Here is a 19081-nt window from a genome sequence, read left to right on the forward strand (position 1 = left end):
AATTAATCATTTCACATTTTACTGCATGATGTCAAGGTGGCTAACGGGTATGTCATCTATCTATCTAACATTTCTGACCCAGTCCTGCCATTTTCTAAACTCTATCTTTAACTTGTAGTCTATCTATAGTCTTTATGAGTATTAATGTCTCCTTAGATACAAATACCTTTGTATTCTCCTAGAGTGAACATCCAGACGTCTTTTGGAATCTCTAGGAATTGACCATGATTGTATCAATCAGAAACATGCATTTTTCTGGGACTCTAAGATGGGCCTCAGCTAAGAATTTGACAAAAAAAGGAAGAGTGTAGACAGAAGCTGCTTGTCTTTTTCCAGTCATCCAAACCCAAAATAATCACACAGAAACTATATTATTTGCAATATTGTTTGGCCAATAGCCTAAGAATATTGCTTGCTAGCTCTTTTATCTTAAGTTAACCCATTTCTATTAATATGTGTATAGCCACATGGTTGTGGTCTGCTGGTAAGGTTCTGCCCAGTGTCTGTCTCCTGCTGTGGCTCCATGGCTTCTCTCCTTGACTCTGCCTACTCTATGTATCTTTTCCAGCTTTGCTATATTCTACCAAGCCACTGTCTAAAAGCAGATTCATTATTAACCAATGGTGTTCACAGCATACAGAGGGGGATCCCACATCAGAAGAGGTGAGACTTCTCATGGAAAATGTTCAGAAGAAAGAATTTGCCTTATTTCTATTATCCTACTGGGTTGGATAATTCTTCACTATCAGTTTTTATCCTTTTCCTCATCACTGTTTTATTATTGATCTGGTTGTTGGTTCATGTCCTGCCTGGATCTTCAATTTCTGTGAATTCCTAATCTTTGGATCCCACCTTCCCATATCCAAATACTTTGAATCACCAAATGCTTTAAACAACAGTCTGAGCACTCATTCTTTGGGGTGTGATTTTTTTCTTATAACTTTCTTTTAAGTTGGGCTTATATACTTATATTTTCAGGATGACTTAAGTTGCTTATATATCTGCTAGTTTTCCATTGTCAGCCTGGATTATACAAAGTGGTATTCTTATGTCAACTGTAACATCTTAATCACTTTCTTTAAAGTTGTCAATTCTGGATTGTTAAATATCAAAACCTATGTCAGCTTCTTAACATAATAAATTTTATTTCTTCTAAAGTAGAACATCAGATTTCTTCTTAGTATGCCCCACTATGGACTCTTTTTTCATTACATGGGTTTTCTCTCAGTTTTCTCAATGTTTTATACAGCTGCATACTCAGGAACCACTATAATCTATTCATGGAATATTCTTCTACTTATTCACTGTCCTAGTTAAGGTTACTGTTGCTGTGATGAAACACCTGACCAAAGCGGTTTGTGGGGGAAAGGTTTTAGCTTACACTTCCACATCACAAAGGGGTCAGGACAAGAACTCAAGCATGGCAGGAACCTGAAGGCAGAAGCTGATGCTGAAGCCATGGAAGAGTGCTGCTTACTAGCTTTCTTCACACGACTTCCTCTGCTTTCTTAAAGTACCCAGGACCATCAGCCTAGGGATGGCCTCATCCACGATGGACTAGGACCTCCCCAGTCCATCACTAGTTATAAAAATGCTAGACAGGGCCCCTTGCTCCATTCATCCTGTTGGCCCTGGATCATTGTGCTACTGGTGGCCCTGTTTAGTTGCTGAGGAATCCCATCAGGACGGGTGAGTGTGTGCTATCCAGGGGCAGACTGTCCCGGAAGAGAGCACAAACCCCCTCCCCCAGCTACTTCTGCAGAGCTGTCTTTCTTTCCCACGACCCAGCCCCCCCAACACCCCTCCCCAACCCTGCCCTGCTGTATGCTAGGACCAGTGCTCAAGTACAGTTTTAAGCTCCTAAACTAAGGCGACCCACCCAGAGCGGTGAGTGTCTGCCTACCGGGCAGACCTCAGGGTCCCCTGTAAGGGAGCCGGGCACCTTCAGCTCTGGCGCCAGGCTTCCTGCGTGCTCCTGGATACCATCCCCCCCTTGCTCCATTCATCCTGTTGGCCCTGGATCATTGGGCTACTGGCGGCCCTGCTTAGTTGCTGAGGAATCTCATCAGGACGGGTGAGTGTGTGCTATCCAGGGGCAGACTGTCCCGGAAGAGAGCACAAACCCCCTCCCCCAGCTCCTTCTGCAGGGCTGTCTTTCTTTCCCACGACCCAGCCCCCCCAGCACCCCTCCCCAACCCTGCCCTGCTGTATGCTAGGACCAGTGCTCAAGTACAGTTTTAAGCTCCTAAACTAAGGCGACCCACCCAGAGCGGTGAGTGCCTGCCTACCGGGCAGACCTCAGGGTCCCCTGTAAGGGAGCCGGGCACCTTCAGCTCTGGCGCCAGGCTTCCTGCGTGCTCCTGGATACCATCCCCCCCTTGCTCCATTCATCCTGTTGGCCCTGGATCATTGTGCTACTGGTGGCCCTGCTTAGTTGCTGAGGAATCCCATCAGGACGGGTGAGTGTGTGCTATCCAGGGGCAGACTGTCCCGGAAGAGAGCACAAACCCCCTCCCCCAGCTCCTTCTGCAGGGCTGTCTTTCTTTCCCACGACCCAGCCCCCCCCAACACCCCTCCCCAACCCTGCCCTGCTATAAGCTAGGACCAGTGCTCAAGTACAGTTTTAAGCTCCTAAACTAAGGCGACCCACCCAGAGCGGTGAGTGCCTGCCTACTGGGCAGGCCTCAGGGTCCCCTGTAAGGGAGCTGGGCACCTTCAGCTCTGGTGCCAGGCTTCCTGCGAGCTCCTGGTTACCACCCCCCCCCCCCTTGCTCCATTCATTCTGTTGGCCCTGGATCATTGTGCTACTGGCGGCCCTGTTTAGTTGCTGAGTAATCCCATCGGGTCTGGAACGGTTCCTACTTCTACACTGAAGAGATATACCCAGAGAGTCAATCACAGCAAAGACTGGACCAAGAGACCAGGCCTCTCCTGGCTCCATTTGAAGGAAGAGATGGGAAGACGCCAATACAAGAATTCCTCCAACAACCTGAAAGGCAACATGACACCACCAGAAACCAGGGATCCCGAAATAAGAAGAATTGTACACCCTACTCCTGAAGAAATAGAAGAAATCGACTCAAAAGTTAACTATATGAAAATAATAGAGGACCTTAAACAGGAGGTGAAAAACTGCCATAAACAATTAGAGATTACAAACAAAAAGGTAGAGGAAATGAATAAATCGCTCAAAGACACGCAAGAAAACCAAGAGAAACAAGAAAAAGCAATCAAACAGGTTAGGGAAGCGGTTCAAGACATGAGGAATGAAATGGAAGCAATGAAGAAAGCACAAACCAAGGGAAGAATGGAGATGGAAAATCTGGGTAAACGAACAGGAATGACAGAGACAGGTACTAACAACAGATTACAAGACATAGAAGAGAGAATATCAGACACTGAAGATACCATAGAGAAAATAAACACACTGATCAAAGAAAACAGCAAAACCAACAAATTCGCATCACAAAACATTCAGGAAATTTGGGACACAATAAAAAGACCAAACCTAAGAATAATTGGAGTAGAAGAAGGAGAAGAAGTGCAGCTCAACGGTACAGAAAATATACTTAATAAAATTATAGAAGAAAACTTTCCCAACCTGAAGAAAGAGGTACCTATGAAGGTTCAAGAAGCATACAGAACACCAAATAGGCTGGATCAAAAGAAAACATCCCCTCGCCATATAATAATCAAAACACAAAATATACAGAATAAAGAAAGAATATTAAGAGCCGCAAAGGAAAAAGGCCAAGTTACTTATAAAGGTAAACCTATCAGACTTACACCTGACTTCTCTATGAAAACCATGAAAGCCAGAAGGTCCTGGATAGATGTACTGCAAAAACTAAGAGATCATGGATGCAAGCCCAGACTACTATATCCAGCCAAGCTTTCGTTCACTATAAATGGAGAAAACAAAATTTTCCAGGATAAAAACAAATTTAAACAATACGTAGCCACAAATCCAGCCTTACAGAAAATTATAGAAGGAAAATCACAAACCAAGGAGTCCAACAATGCCCACAATAACTCAGTCAACTAGAGACCTTTCACCAGCGCATCTCAAAGAAGGGAAACACACAAACCCTACTACTAAAAAAGTGACCGGAGTTAACAACCACTGGTCATTAATATCACTTAATGTCAATGGGCTCAACTCACCTATAAAAAGGCACAGACTAAGGGATTGGATACGAAAACAGGATCCGACATTCTGCTGTCTACAAGAAACACACCTCAACCACAAAGACAGGCACCTACTCAGAGTAAAGGGGTGGGAATAGGCCTATCAAGCAAATGGACCTAAGAAACAAGCAGGTGTGGCCATACTAATTTCTAACAAAGTGGACTTCAAACTTAAATCATTCAGAAGAGATGGAGAGGGACATTTTATACTCATAACAGGAACAATTCATCAGGATGAAGTCTCAATTCTGAATATCTATGCCCCTAATATAAAAGCACCCACGTATGTAAAAGAAACATTACTAAAACTCAAGGCAGCCATCAAACCACACACACTAATAGTAGGAGACTTCAACACTACTCTCTCACCAATGGACAGGTCAATCAAACAGAAACCTAACAGAGAAATTAGAGAATTAATGGAGGTAATGAAGCAAATGGACTTAACAGATATCTATAGATTATTCCACCCGAACAGGAAAGAATATACCTTCTTCTCTGCAGCTCATGGAACCTTCTCGAAAATTGACCACATACTTGGTAGCAAAGCTAACTTACACAGTTACAAAAAAATATTAGTAACCACCTGCGTCTTATCAGATCACCATGGATTAAAGTTAGAATTCAACAACAATGCTACCCCCAGAAAGCCTACAAACTCATGGAAACTGAACAGTCAACTACTGAACCATACCTGGATTAAGGAAGAAATAAAGAAAGAAATTAAAGTCTTCCTTGAATTCAATGAAAATAAAGAAACAACATACTCAAACTTATGGGACACTATGAAAGCAGTGCTAAGAGGAAAGTTCATCGCACTAAGTGCCCACTTAAATAAAACAGAGAAAGCACATATTGAAGACTTAAAAGCCCACCTGAAAGCTCTAGAAAAAAAGAAGCAGACTCACCTAGGAGGAGTAGAAGATTGGAAATAATCAAACTGAGGGCTGAAATCAACAAAATAGAAACACAGAAAACAGTCCAAAGAATCAATGAAACAAAAAGCTGGTTCCTGGAGAAAATCAACAAGATTGATAAACCCCTATCCAAACTAATCAAACGGCAGAGAGAGAACACGCAAATTAATAAGATCAGGAATGAAAAGGGGGACATAACCACAAACACAGAGGAAATTCAGAGAGTCATTAGATCTTACTACAAAAGCCTGTATGCCACTAAACTGGAAAATGTAAAAGAAATGGACACTTTTTTAGATAAATACCATTTACCAAAATTAAACCAGGACCAGGTGAACAATCTAAACAGACCTGTAAGTCGCGAAGAATTAGAAGCTGTTATCAAAAACCTCCCTACCAAAAAAAGCCCAGGGCCAGATGGGTTCAATGCGGAATTCTACCAGAACTTCCAAGAAGACCTAATTCCTATACTCCTCAATGTATTCCACAATATAGAAACAGAAGGGTCACTACCAAATTCCTTTTATGAAGCTACAGTTACTCTGATACCAAAACCACACAAAGACTCAACCAGGAAAGAGAATTACAGGCCGATCTCACTCATGAATATCGACGCAAAAATCCTCAACAAAATACTGGCAAACCGAATCCAAGAACATATCCGAAAAATTATACATTATGATCAAGTAGGCTTCATTCCTGAGATGCAGGGCTGGTTCAACATACGAAAATCTATCAATGTAATCCAGCATATAAACAAACTGAAAGAAAAAAACCATATGATCATTTCATTAGATGCTGAAAAAGCATTTGACAAAATTCAACATCCATTTATGTTAAAAGTCTTGGAGAGATTAGGGATACAAGGGTCATACCTAAATATAATAAAAGCTATATACAGCAAACCGACAGCTAACATCAAATTAAACGGAGAGAAACTCAAAGCCATCCCACTAAAATCAGGAACACGACAAGGCTGTCCACTTTCACCATACCTCTTCAATATAGTGCTGGAAGTTCTAGCTATAGCAATAAGACAACATAATGGGATCAAGGGGATTCGAATTGGAAAGGAAGAAGTTAAACTTTCGTTATTCGCAGATGATATGATAGTGTACATAAGCGACCCCCAAAACTCCACCAAAGAACTTTTACAGCTGATAAACAGCTTTAGTAATGTGGCAGGATACAAGATCAACTCCAAAAAATCAGTCGCCCTCTTATACACAAAGGATATGGAAGCAGAGAGGGAAATCAGAGAAGCTTCTCCATTCACGATAGCCACAAACAGCATAAAATATCTTGGGGTAAATCTAACCAAGGAAGTGAAAGATCTATTTGATAAGAACTTTAAGGCATTGAAGAAAGAAATTGAGGAGGATACCAAAAAATGGATGGACATCCCTTGCTCTTGGATTGGGAGGATCAACATAGTAAAAATGGCAATTCTACCAAAGGCAATTTATAGATTCAATGCAATCCCCATCAAGATCCCATCAAAATTCTTCACAGATCTGGAGAGGACAATAATAAACTTTATATGGAAAAACAAAAAACCCAGGATAGCCAAAACAATCCTATACAATAAAGGATCTTCTGGAGGCATTACCATCCCTGACTTCAAACTCTATTACAGAGCTACAGTAATGAAAACAGGGTGGTACTGGCATAAAAACAGAGAAGTCGACCAATGGAATCGTATAGAAGACCCGGATTTAATCCCACAAACCTATGAACACCTCATTTTCGATAAAGGAGCTAAAAGTATACAATGGAAGAAAGAAAGCATCTTCAACAAATGGTGCTGGCACAACTGGATGTCAACCTGTAGAAGAATGAAAATAGACCCATATCTATCACCGTGCACAAAACTCAAGTCCAAATGGATTAAAGACCTCAATATCAGCCCGATAACACTGAACCTGATAGAAGAGAAAGTGGGAAATACCCTACAACAGATGGGCACAGGTGATCGCTTCTTAGGTATAACCCCAGAAGCACAGACATTAAGGGCAACATTGATTAAATGGGACCTACTAAAACTGAGAAGCTTCTGTAAAGCAAAGGACACTGTCACTAAGACACAAAGGCAACCTACTGACTGGGAGAAGATCTTCACCAACCCCACAACAGACAAAGGTCTGATCTCCAAAATATATAGAGAACTCAAGAAACTAGACTTTAAAAGGCTAATTAACCCAATTAAAAAATGGGGCACTGAACTGAACAGAGAATTCTCAACAGAAGAAGTTCAAATGGCCAAAAGACACTTAAGGTCATGCTCAACCTCCTTAGCGATCAGGGAAATGCAAATCAAAACAACTTTGAGATATCATCTTACACCTGTCAGAATGGCTAAAGTCAAAAACACCAAGGATAGCCTTTGCTGGAGAGGCTGTGGAGGAAGGGGTACACTCATCCATTGCTCTTGGGAATGCAATCTTGTGCAACCACTGTGGAAGTCAGTGTTTCGGTTTCTCAGGAAATTCGGGATCAACCTACCCCTCGACCCAGCAATACCACTCTTGGGAATTTACCCAAGAGATGCCCTATCATATGTCAAAAGCATTTGTTCAACTATGTTCATAGCAGTATTATTTGTAATAGCCAGAACCTGGAAACAACCTAGATGCCCTTCAATGGAAGAATGGATGAAGAAAGTATGGAATATATACACATTAGAGTACTACGCTGCGGTAAAAAACAATGACTTCTCAAATTTTGCATGCAAATGGATGGAAATAGAAAACACTATCCTGAGTGAGGTATCCCAGACCCAAAAAGATGAACATGGGATGTACTCACTCATAATTGGTTTCTAGCCATAAATAGGGGCCACGGAGTCTACAATAGGCGAATCTAAAGAAGCTAAGTAAGAAGGTGAACCCAAGGAAAAACATATAGTTATCCTCTTGGATAAGGGAAGTAGACAAAATTGCCGGGGAGAAAAGTGGGATGTTGGGGGTGGGGTGGGATGGGGGTAAGGGGAGATGGGGAGAGAAAAGGTAGAAGGAAAGGAGGGGGGACTTGGGGAAACAGGAGGATCGGGATAAAGGAAGGTTGGATAGGGGAGCACGGAACCCCATTTCTTAGTTAAAGGACCCACTTTAGGATGGGCAGGAGACTTGACCCTAGAGGGGATCCCAGGTGCCCAAGCTGAGGCCCCCAGTTAGTTCCTTGGGCAGCTGAGGATAGGGAACCTGAAATGACCCTATCCTAGAGCAATACTGACGAATATCATGCATATCATCCTAGAACTTTCATCGGGCGATGGATGGAGATAGAGACAGAGTCCCACACTGGAACACTGGATAGAGCTCCCAAGGTCCCAAGGAGGAGCAGAAGGAGGGAGAACATGAGCAAAGAAGTCGGGACCACGAGGGGTGCACCCACCCACTGAGACAGTGGAGCTGATCTACTGGGAGCTCACCAAGGCCAGCTGGACTGTTACCAAAAAAAGCATGGGATAAAACTGGACTCTCTGAACATGACGAACAATGAGGGCTGATGAGACGCCAAGGACAATGGCACGCGGTTTTGATCCAACGCAATGTGCTGGCTTTGTGGGAGCCTAGCCAGTTTGGATGTTCACCTTCCTAGATATGGACGGAGGGGGGAGGACCTAGGACTTATCACAGGGCAGGGAACCCTGACGGCTCTTTGGACTGGAGAGGGAGGGGGAGAAAAGTGGGGGGAAGGGGAGAGGGGTGGGAGGAGGGGGAGAAGAATGGGAGGAGGGGGAGGGAAATGGGAGGCTGGGAGGAGGTGGAAATTTGTTTTTTTTTCTTTCTTTTCTTTATTCTCCTTTTATCAATAAAAAAATACATAAAAAAATGCTCTACAGGATTTCCCGAAGTCGGATCTTATGAAGGAATTTTCCTAATTGAAGTTTCCTCCTCTAAGATGACTTTAGGTTGTATTGAGTTGATACAAAACTATCCAGCACATCCACTTTTCTCCTCTGAATCTTCCTTTAGCCACTTCAGAGGATATATTGAAAGATTACTAAGTGTTATGAGAAATATGTCCGAGTCTTGAGCTATGATATCATCAACATACTGTAGAGAACTATTACGTGCACTCTAGAAGGTTTAGCAGCATATCCAACCTCTACTCCCTAGATGCCAGCCGCACACTCTTCTCCAGCTATGACAACAGAAAGTATCTCAGATGTTTTCATATGTCCTTTAGATGAAATAACTACACTACCCCAGGTTTGAAAACCTCTGGTCCAAAGTAAGGTGAGTCAAACCAATGCAACTGTAAGGACTAATTCTGGGGGATACAGAGGTCATGTCACAAGATGCCGTCAACTCTGCTCAGAATATTGAAGTGGAGAGCATCATTTTATGCTTGCTGGCTAGCTTCTGGTTGGTTGGTTGTTTTTTAAATCGTTGATTTTTTTAAATTTTAAAGTTGTTGCTTGATACAAGTTAAAGTCATCTTGATAGAAGAAACCTTAATCTAGGAATTGCCTCCATCAGATTGCCTGTAGGCAAGTCTATCAGGGACATTTCCTTGTGTAGTGGTTTGTATGGGAGGGCCTAATCCACTGTGGACAGATGGTCCTCAGTAGTATAGGAAAGCAGTCTGAACAATCCAATGAGATTGCTGGAACAAAACCAGTAAGCAGCACTCCCCCATAGTCCCTGTTTCAGTTTCTGTCTCCAGGTTCCTTCCTTAAGTGTACTACCTAACTTCCCTCTGTATTGGATTATAACCTGCGCATTGTATGCTAAAATAATTCCATTCCTGCCCAGGCTGGTTTTACTCAGAGTTTTTTTCACAGTAATAGAAAGCAGAGTGAGACAATGACTGCATTCCTCATGGGCTCACTTGGTAAAGGGAGACTGATTTTAAAGCCACAGAGACTGATTTTATTACAAAATACATTTGTTTCTCACTTGTAAGTTTCACGATCATTTTATGTGAGCGCAACAAACGGTCCATCTTTGCAGATATGCAATTACTAAGAGAAGGCAAAATAAACACTGAGCATCCCTCTAATGTTGTCTATTTGATGTACATTTTAAAGAAAAAAAATGGGAGAAGGCTTAAACTCAGGTTTGTGTTCAGAGGGTTTGTAATTCAAAACAAAATTTGAACAATTATATGTAGGAGATGGGAAGATTTACTTACCTTTCTTCCTCTAGTTTTCTAACAGTTTATGAAATGGGACTTAAACTGGGGGAAGCCATCTGAAGGATTATGGACTCCAGAGAACACTGAGAGGTTTGCAACTTCCTTCTGCAGTGTCTGAGTGACAGGTTCATAGCTTCAGAGACTTTTTTAATGACAAGGTGTCTGCTGCAAGTGTCTGAGCGATAGATTCATTGCTTCATAGACTTTCTTAACCACCAAGTGTACCCAGGTAGGAAGTCACAAAGGGGCTGGAGGAATCTGGCCAATTTCTGTGCAAAGTTGGTGTTTTAAGCCAAGGTCAGGGATTCTGGTAAGAGAATGACAAATCAGCCACATCTTTGATTGGCAAACTGCCATTGTAAGTGTCCTTGGGAACGGACTGGTAAGAACACAGAGCCATCTCGCTTAAGACTCATGAATGAAACTCCCCGACGGTTCATTTCATCTTTAGCAATTCATTGACAGAATGAGTCAGAGGCCTTTTATCATAACAAACCGAATTTGTAGAAATAAAAATGATGTGAACAGAAACAGAGGGTAAATCCCTAGTGTTAAAACAAATGATCACATTTTTCAAACAAAAGTATTCCACTCAGATTATTAAAGTAATTTTATTATACTTTCATACCAAGATTTAAATTTTTGCTCTGGATACATTCAATGAAAGATACTTAGTAGAATTTCTTTCTTTTTTCATTCTTTGTATTGAATGCAATTTTAAAAGGAAGACATTTATATAGTATTCGTTATCTATACACAAAACTCCCTACCCAATCCCCATTTTGGTTTTGTTTCATTTTGTCAACACTTGGGTTAAACCATCTTCATTGACTTAGTAAAATGCCACCCAGTGACCTTTTGCAAGCAGGTGGCAGAGTGCCAAGCCGGAAGGATTTCTCCTTGGATGACTTGCCACTCAACTGACTGACCTCAGCATTGTTCTCGTTTTCCTTTACATTCAAGAAGAGGAGAGCTACTATGCAAGAGACAGGTACTATCCAAGAGACAACGTCCTTTCTCATGAAACTAGGAGGCTTCTGTCACCACAGTGCGGCACCTGTGCTTAGGTGGTCTGTGGTCTAAGCAAGGAGCTGCCCAGAAATTCATGCACCAGCTTTCTATACTAAACCCTAGAGGTAATTACGTTAGACCTTTGCCTCTGCATGCTTCTGAGGCTGATTCCGTGAGGGAAATGGAGAGAGGTTATTTTCCCGTGGTAGCTGAGTTTCAGATCCTAAGAAATAGGGGATTAGGTACACAGCTTCTCTCTGATTTACACATAGAGGTTAGCTGCAACCACAATCTATTGCTTGTAGGCCAAGTGTTTTCACCTACCTAGAACATTCCCAGCTGGTGCCTGCTGTCTCTATGAATCATTAATGGCACCCCATTATACATTGCCACCTCTGGTTACTTTGTCAAAGGATTTTTGTTCAATTAAAGAAGATGGTCATGATATCTTCCCTATATATGTGTGTATATGGAAAAATGTAAAAACTAAGACGAAAAATAAAAACCATGTCACACTTGCAATTGTCTGTAATTAGAATATTTGGCCACACTCTCTACAGATCCTGATTTGTAGCTGAGCTCTCTCTTGGTGTCTCTGGAAATTGCAGTGTTCCTAGAAGGGGTAGAAAAGCAGAGAAATTCTAAAGAGAGCAACAGCTAGACTCTGGAGAGTTTTCTCATAAAAGCTCTGGAGAATTTTGATTCAATTGAACAAACGAGACCTAAACTAACAGACTCCACTAAAGTCTATTGACTTGATATCACAATTTTAATTTTGGAGTTAATGGGAACCTGAGGGGAGATATTATAAGGAGAACCTATTTTGCATAAAAGATATAAATGTTCTCTCAAAGTCCATGAAATAGGCCTATGAACTCCTTTAAAGAGTCTTAACACATGCAATTGACAAACCTCAGTAAGGAATTTGGGGATTTTAATCACTTTAAGTCCACAGTGACACAGTCTACTTTTGTATTTTATAGAGATAATTTTATCCTTTCCTGCTTGTTGACTACTGCTTATAATCCCATCTCTCAACTCAGGATTCTGGGTCAGGAGCATTGCATGCTGTAGGCCAGCATGGGGGTACATAATAATGCCCTATTTCAAAAATCCAACCAACAAAACAAACACAAAACAGTTTTAATGGGGTTCGCCCACACAGAGAAGCTGGTGGGGGGGGGTAATGTTTGCTGTTACCCAAGTTCGATTATTTCCTTGGGACAGTTTCAGTTTTCTATCAGATTGTACTTTGTGCTTTATTTATCGTAAAGATGCTGCTGTATGGAAAGAAATTAATTTTCTTCCTGCATGGAAGTTTTTCATTGCTAATGGGATAGTTTTCAAATCAATATCACCAAGCCAGATGGCTAAAACATCTGTACATGTCTTTGAGAGTATCCATCTACCTAGTCCTGTGTCTCTATAGCTCTCTTTTAATCTGGGTCTTTGTCAGACAATAATTTTGTTTAAATGCCTAGAACTCCTCATTTAATGCTGTACATAGGAACATAAGAATTGAAATAGAAAAATACATGACTCATATATGACGTTATAAAATAAAATCATTAGAAAGTTCTTTTGCTTATCCCAACATATCTAATAGACATATCTGTTGGGTTCAGGAAATTGAACACCATCAGTGAGGCATGCTGGGAGCCTGGGAGTCAAGGAGACCAAACTATGGACTCCGATTCTGTCACAGATACAGGTCCCCTGTATAACTGTCAATGAGTCTCTGGCTCCTTTTTCATCCTCTGTGAAATGAGAGAAGTAAAAACATTACTTGTTAAGATCTTTTTCAGAGGTAATGCAAATGATGATTTTGATACTTTAATATACTTTACAATGTGAAATATATTATACTTCACACGACTATTTTGCTGACCTTTATTAGTCTTAAATTCTTTCCCCCATATTCCCACTTTAGAGCTTTCTCAAAGCATTAGTTGTTTTGCATCTCCTTTTGTATTTCTTTGCTCTCATTACAGTGCTAGACTTGAAGCCTAGGCAAATCCAATGGTTCCCTCTTAAGTGTGAGAGTTGAGGGCAGCACACAAGCATCTTCTAAACTTCATTGCCTCTGAAGTTATAGCCTAAGGATCTGCCTCTTGCAGATAAGGTCCCTTCATCCCATAAACACGCACACTTTCTGGCAATCCTTGACAGAGCGCATGCACCTGAATTTCCTTGATGAGCTTCCTTCCTGACCACAGCAGAAGACAGACAAGAGAAAAGTTCTCACTGCAGAAATAAGTGATTCATCAAAAATATGCAGGATGACAATGTTTCTTGCCATAGGGACCAGACATGGAGCTTGTAAGCCATTGACTAGGAATAGCTAAGAGGTTAATGGAGCACTGTATGGTAGGGGATGTTGCTGGTGTCAGAGGGGAGCAAGGGGCTCTGCATGTACCAAGAACATTACAACTTTCCCCTCTAGTTTTCCTCAGCCGAAACTCCCTAGAAATCTGTAGGAAACTAGTGAACTTCCTCTCTGCGCCATGACCTCTCAAGAGCAGGGAGGCAGGCCGAGGTTCGAAGTGACTTTGCTGGCTACACATTCTGCTGGCTAATCCAGAATCTTTTTGTTTTCATTTGCCTGAATTTCAGATCTATTATTAGAGTTGAAGAGAAAATGTTCTGCACAGAGTTTTGCTAGCACCACAATTTGGAAATCTTTGTGGAGGAGAAGAACACAATAATTCTTCCCTTGCCCATCACAAGATGTGATCTCTCTTCAAAAATCTAGTAAACCTGAGTCATTGGAGGTTCTCTGAAAAGGAACCCACTAGTTTCTTATATTCCATATTTGTGTTGATAGCAACCACCCTGAAGCTTCCATATGGGTTAGGGTTAGAGGTGCATTCTGGGGGATTCTCTTTGGTGCTGGCTATGGAGAGTTTTCAGTCATTTATTGCCTCTGTTTCATACTGTTCTGACATTTTATGATATGTGGGTGTCTTCTGGAAAAAGTAGATTAGACACTCTCTTCTTCTCTCTTCAATAATTCATGTTGTTAACCTTACAAGCAACTGTGGATGTTATAACAGAGCAAGCGGCCAAGGAATGTGGTGCACGACAAACCTGTACTTCTTAAAGAAGAAGTGATCATAGGAGGAGTTCTGAATGCTTGGATGCAAAAACGAAAAGCACGCCCTAGCAGTTAGAGATTTTAGAGTCAGTATCTCCCAAATGCCTGTTTCTGCCTGGCGATTCTGCCAGACTCGGACACATATTTAAGATAAGCAGGAATATATTGTTATTCTCTTCTGGTCTCACCAGTAGCTTTCCCAGCTTGATTATTGGACAAGGAGAGGCTTGGATAGTTGACCGACGAGCTTGACCAGCCCCAAGGCAAACAGCAGGGAGGAAAATAGAAGCTCACCTTCTAGTCATCTAAACCTTCCTGTTGCTGTCAGTCAAAACCCACCACAGTTTCCCACCCACTTATCCTTCAAACCTGCCAATAGTTCAGTAGTTTCCTCTTGTGAGTTTGAGTCTGTTTGGTGTCTTCCAGACTGTGTCTTCTCTGCTGTGCTGTTTCCATTGTCCTATCATCCCGTCACCAGGTCATTTCATCTGCTCTTCCATTACTGAGGCTAAAGAAACCCAGAAACTTGCTATTTCAGCTACTGTATTTTCTTTTCAGTTAAGTCTTTTTATTTGATTCTTTAGTTTTTGTTTATTTTTTAATATATTTTTATACAAATATATTGTAAGTTTAGCATATGCTCCCAATTGATTCTCTTATATTTTTTTCTTCATGAGTTTTTCTAATTATTTTTCTTTTAGGCAATTACGTTCCTAATTGCTTGTCGAAGTGTGGTTATCACAGCTGCTTCTAAATCTTTGTTATATCTATTTCTTGTCATGATGCTGTTAACATAGTTTGACTGTAATTTTTTATTTAGTTTGAGATCTTTTGTTCTTGATATGATAAATGATTTTTCTATTGAAACCATAAGCTGAAACATTTTCAGATTATACTATGGTCCTATGACTCCTACCTCAAGCCACTGTTTGAACTGGATTTATCAGGCACTATGTTGTCAGGGAGAGGAATGGAGAGCAGTGCCCACTTTCTCAAGATGGCTGTAAAGGTTATATCCCCAGTTTCGGCACCAGTTAACACCCATGGAAGGAGCCTTCTTGTTAGTGTTAGGTGGGGCAGGAGTTTTGGCTGTTGTAGCCTCACTGACACCTCAGCAATGGTGTCTACATTAGTTTCTTGTTATTATCAAATAATGCCTGACATAGACAACTAATGGGAAAAAGGGTTTGGTCTTGGAAGTGTGAGAACACAGAGCCTGCCTCTATTGACTCTTGGCACACAGTAACACAGACCATCATGGCAAGGAGAACACATACCGGAGACATATATGAAAAGCAGGAGGCAGAGAGTATTCAGTCCAAAAACCAAGAACCTGCCTACATCTTCTAGCTAGGCTCCACTTCCTTTGAGTTCCCCAAATCTTTCAAATTATCACCCTTAAGGGGACCACCCTGTCAGTGAGGTGCCTGTAGGGGACAGTTCATGTGGAAATCTTAAATGTGGTTGTCACCATTGAGTGGTGGGGAGAGTTCTGATTCTTCCCTGGTGCCATCTACCTGGGCACCATCTACCTGGGCACCGTCCTGGTGGAAAAAGTGACTCCTTATGGCTCAGGTTGTGTAGATGCACAGGTCCCGCAGAAGGTCTCCAGTAGCAGCATAGTGGGGCGGGGAAGACGAGAGGGACCATATGATGGTTGATCTTCATTGTCAGATTGACTGAACATAAATAAATAGATACATTTTTAAAAGGTTTACAGACATAAAATAAGAAATATGATTCATAATGGGAAAAATCAAGCTAAATTAGATCTCATCAAATTAAAAAGAAATATGTTCAGTGAAATATCTTATGAAGAGGCTGAAAAGACAAGCTATAGATTTGGAGAAGCTACTTGAAGTCATTTACCCACCAATGGAATATACTCTGTGGTTTATAAAAGACTCAAAGCTTAACATCTACAAACAAACAATTCACCTTGAAAATGGACAGATAACACAAGAAAATCTCCCCTCCGAGAAGAAAAATGATGGTAAGAACATGAAAAGATCTTCACCTTCCTTATCCACTAAAAATGCAAAATAAAGCCCCAATAAAATATCCATGAATGCCTGTCAGAATTTCTAAATTAAAACATCTCGGCAACGCCAAGCCCTGAAAATAATGTGGAGAAACTGGATCGCTTGGTTTGTAGAAACAGTTAATGTTAGCACTGCCTTTAAAAACTAACCATACAATGACCACACAGCCCAGTAACCACAGCTGTGATTCAGGGTGTTTATGTGAGAGAGAAAACAACACAGCTTACACAAAAATCTATTCACCTATATTTACAGCACATTTTCTTGTTAAAGCCCCAAACTAGGAACAATCTCGCATCCCTGGGGATGGGTTATCCAAGTGTGGATCATTCGGATCTCAGAATGTGACTCAGCAGTGCAGCCAAGCATTGACACAAATGAATATCTAAGGGATTAGGCTATGCAAGAGCTCATTAAGGCTATGTCTCTGAAATGGCAAAATTATAGAGATGGAAAGCAGAGGAGTGATTCCTGCAGATGAAGGAAGGGGTGGATTTAAGAAGAAAGTGGGTTGGATCATAAAACAACAGTAGTCAAAGCTTCTTCTGGTCATAGGAATGACCTCTATATTATGTTTATCAAAGTCAGTTTTCTAGTAATGAATTTCCACTACAGTTCTGTAAGAATCTATCCTTGGGGGAAACTGAGTGAAGGACAGAGGGTTCTCTCCGTTTTATTTATCATATTTGTAAATGAATATGCATTTTCTTCAAAACATATATTTTAAATCAACACTGCCACATAGTTACTCTGACAGAGGGTGAATGTTTTCCTAAGGCAACTGGTAGGAAATACTGAACAAGATTTTGAGATTGTGTGTTTCGAAAGCGTGGTTTCTTTTGAACCATCAGCCAGAAGCCTTGGGTATGGCCCAGATCCTGTGAGAAGCAAGGAGTTGTGTATGTGAGAACGTTCTAGACCTGCAGGCTTGGCGGTACTATCACTTAGTAACAGATACCACCCTTGTGGGGAGTTTGTGCCTTCAGCATAAAAGGAGGACAAGAGATCACAGCTTGCAAGCTGTGATCAGCACTAATCAGGCCTGGTAATGTAGAGCTGGTGGATGCTGCCCTAGAGATGCTCTCTCTATTAGGGGCAGGTGATATCTGCTGCACCTTAAAGTCAGAATAGAGTCAGGGGCTTGGGATGCTTCTTCCACTCTTGATTCTGGCCACTCGGGATGCCTCTTTTCACTATCTGAGCTTAGGGCTCATTTTAGCACTGCACGTCATCTATTCAGTAGGGCAGAAGTAGCCTTGGAGCTGGAGCATCTGCACAGCAGGGTGTAGCCACCTCACCTTCAGGTGAGGGACAACAAGAGGACACAGAGAATGAGGCTATCTTTTGGAAACTCTGAAAGTGAACCCATCTTTTAAAATGTTAAAAAAAATACTATCAACAGAAAGTCCTTATTCAGGGAAACTCTTCATTTACTGTCACTCTGTATAGCCCGAAAAGACGACAAATGAAAAACTAATCTGAGATCCAGAGGACAGACAGACACTATTAACCCAAGAATGATCAAATCATCTGTCTCCTGCCAAGTGTTCAAGGAAAGCCCACTAAGCACTCACACAAATTCTCCTGCTCTTCCCTCTGCCAAAGTGGGAAGCTTCCTTTGCAGCCTCTAAGTCAACCCAGGAGATAAAGGAATGGATAACAGGGGTAAAAGGAAGGAGAGAGCCCAGGGGATTGTTCAGTGCAACTGTGGATTGGAACAGCAACATGGCTGAGGTCCATGTATTCACAGATTTCAAAACTTGAGACAGGGATTTGCACTGTTGTGTTGTGGTTTTGGGTTGCTAAAGGATAGGAGTGCTCTATTTCCAAAATTCAGGAATGCTTCTGAGTGACGTGCCAAACCTAGCACAATTCAGGATTCAGACACCAGCAAGAGTCAGTTCGCCTGACCCAGTGGGTGCTGGAAGGAAAATATGTGAGCAAAACAGATTTGCTCAAGCACAGCTGATGTGAAAGACCACCTGTGAGTGAGCTATTGTGTTGAACATGGGGAACTTCTATTTCTATAGGACAAGGCAAGGACCATTGACAATAACATGGGACTCAGAACCTTATGTGATCCCAATCTTACTCCCTTTCTAGAATATATTGGAGTGATTTTGAAACTGGAAATATTAGAAAGATTAGACTTTGGAATAAAAAAGACGTTTTAATCCCAGAGCTTCTGCTTGTGAGATTATTGCGGGTTGTTGAGCTCAGTTTGTTTTTCCAAGTTGATTTTCTCACCTGAAAGACAGACACAATGATACTGATATAGTTCTTGGAGATGAAATGAAACATTGCAAAGCATCAAGTTTTTAGGCACATAGTAGGCCCTCAAATATTAGTTTGGCTACCAAATTCATGTCACTGAAATCTTTAGCTTTTATTTCTTAGAAATTGGACAACAAGGTTCTTCTTTCTGGATTTTATTAGCCCTAGAACCAGATTCGGCTTGCATAGAGGCAAAAGAGACTTGACAATTCATCTTGTCTACTGTTACATTTTGTAAACATGGAAATCAAAGTCCTGAGACTATATTAAGCTAGACAGTGTTATAGGCTCTGCTGCCCAGGTTCATGTCACCCATACCAGAAACATGGTTATCAGGATGGTTGTTGGGCTTTGCATTTCGTTATATTCTTATTAATTCAACCGCCCCCACAGCAAGGGAAGGTGGGGCAAAG

The sequence above is a fragment of the Microtus pennsylvanicus genome, chromosome 15 (assembly GCF_037038515.1).
Source record: "Microtus pennsylvanicus isolate mMicPen1 chromosome 15, mMicPen1.hap1, whole genome shotgun sequence".
Classification (NCBI taxonomy): Eukaryota; Metazoa; Chordata; class Mammalia; order Rodentia; family Cricetidae; genus Microtus; species Microtus pennsylvanicus.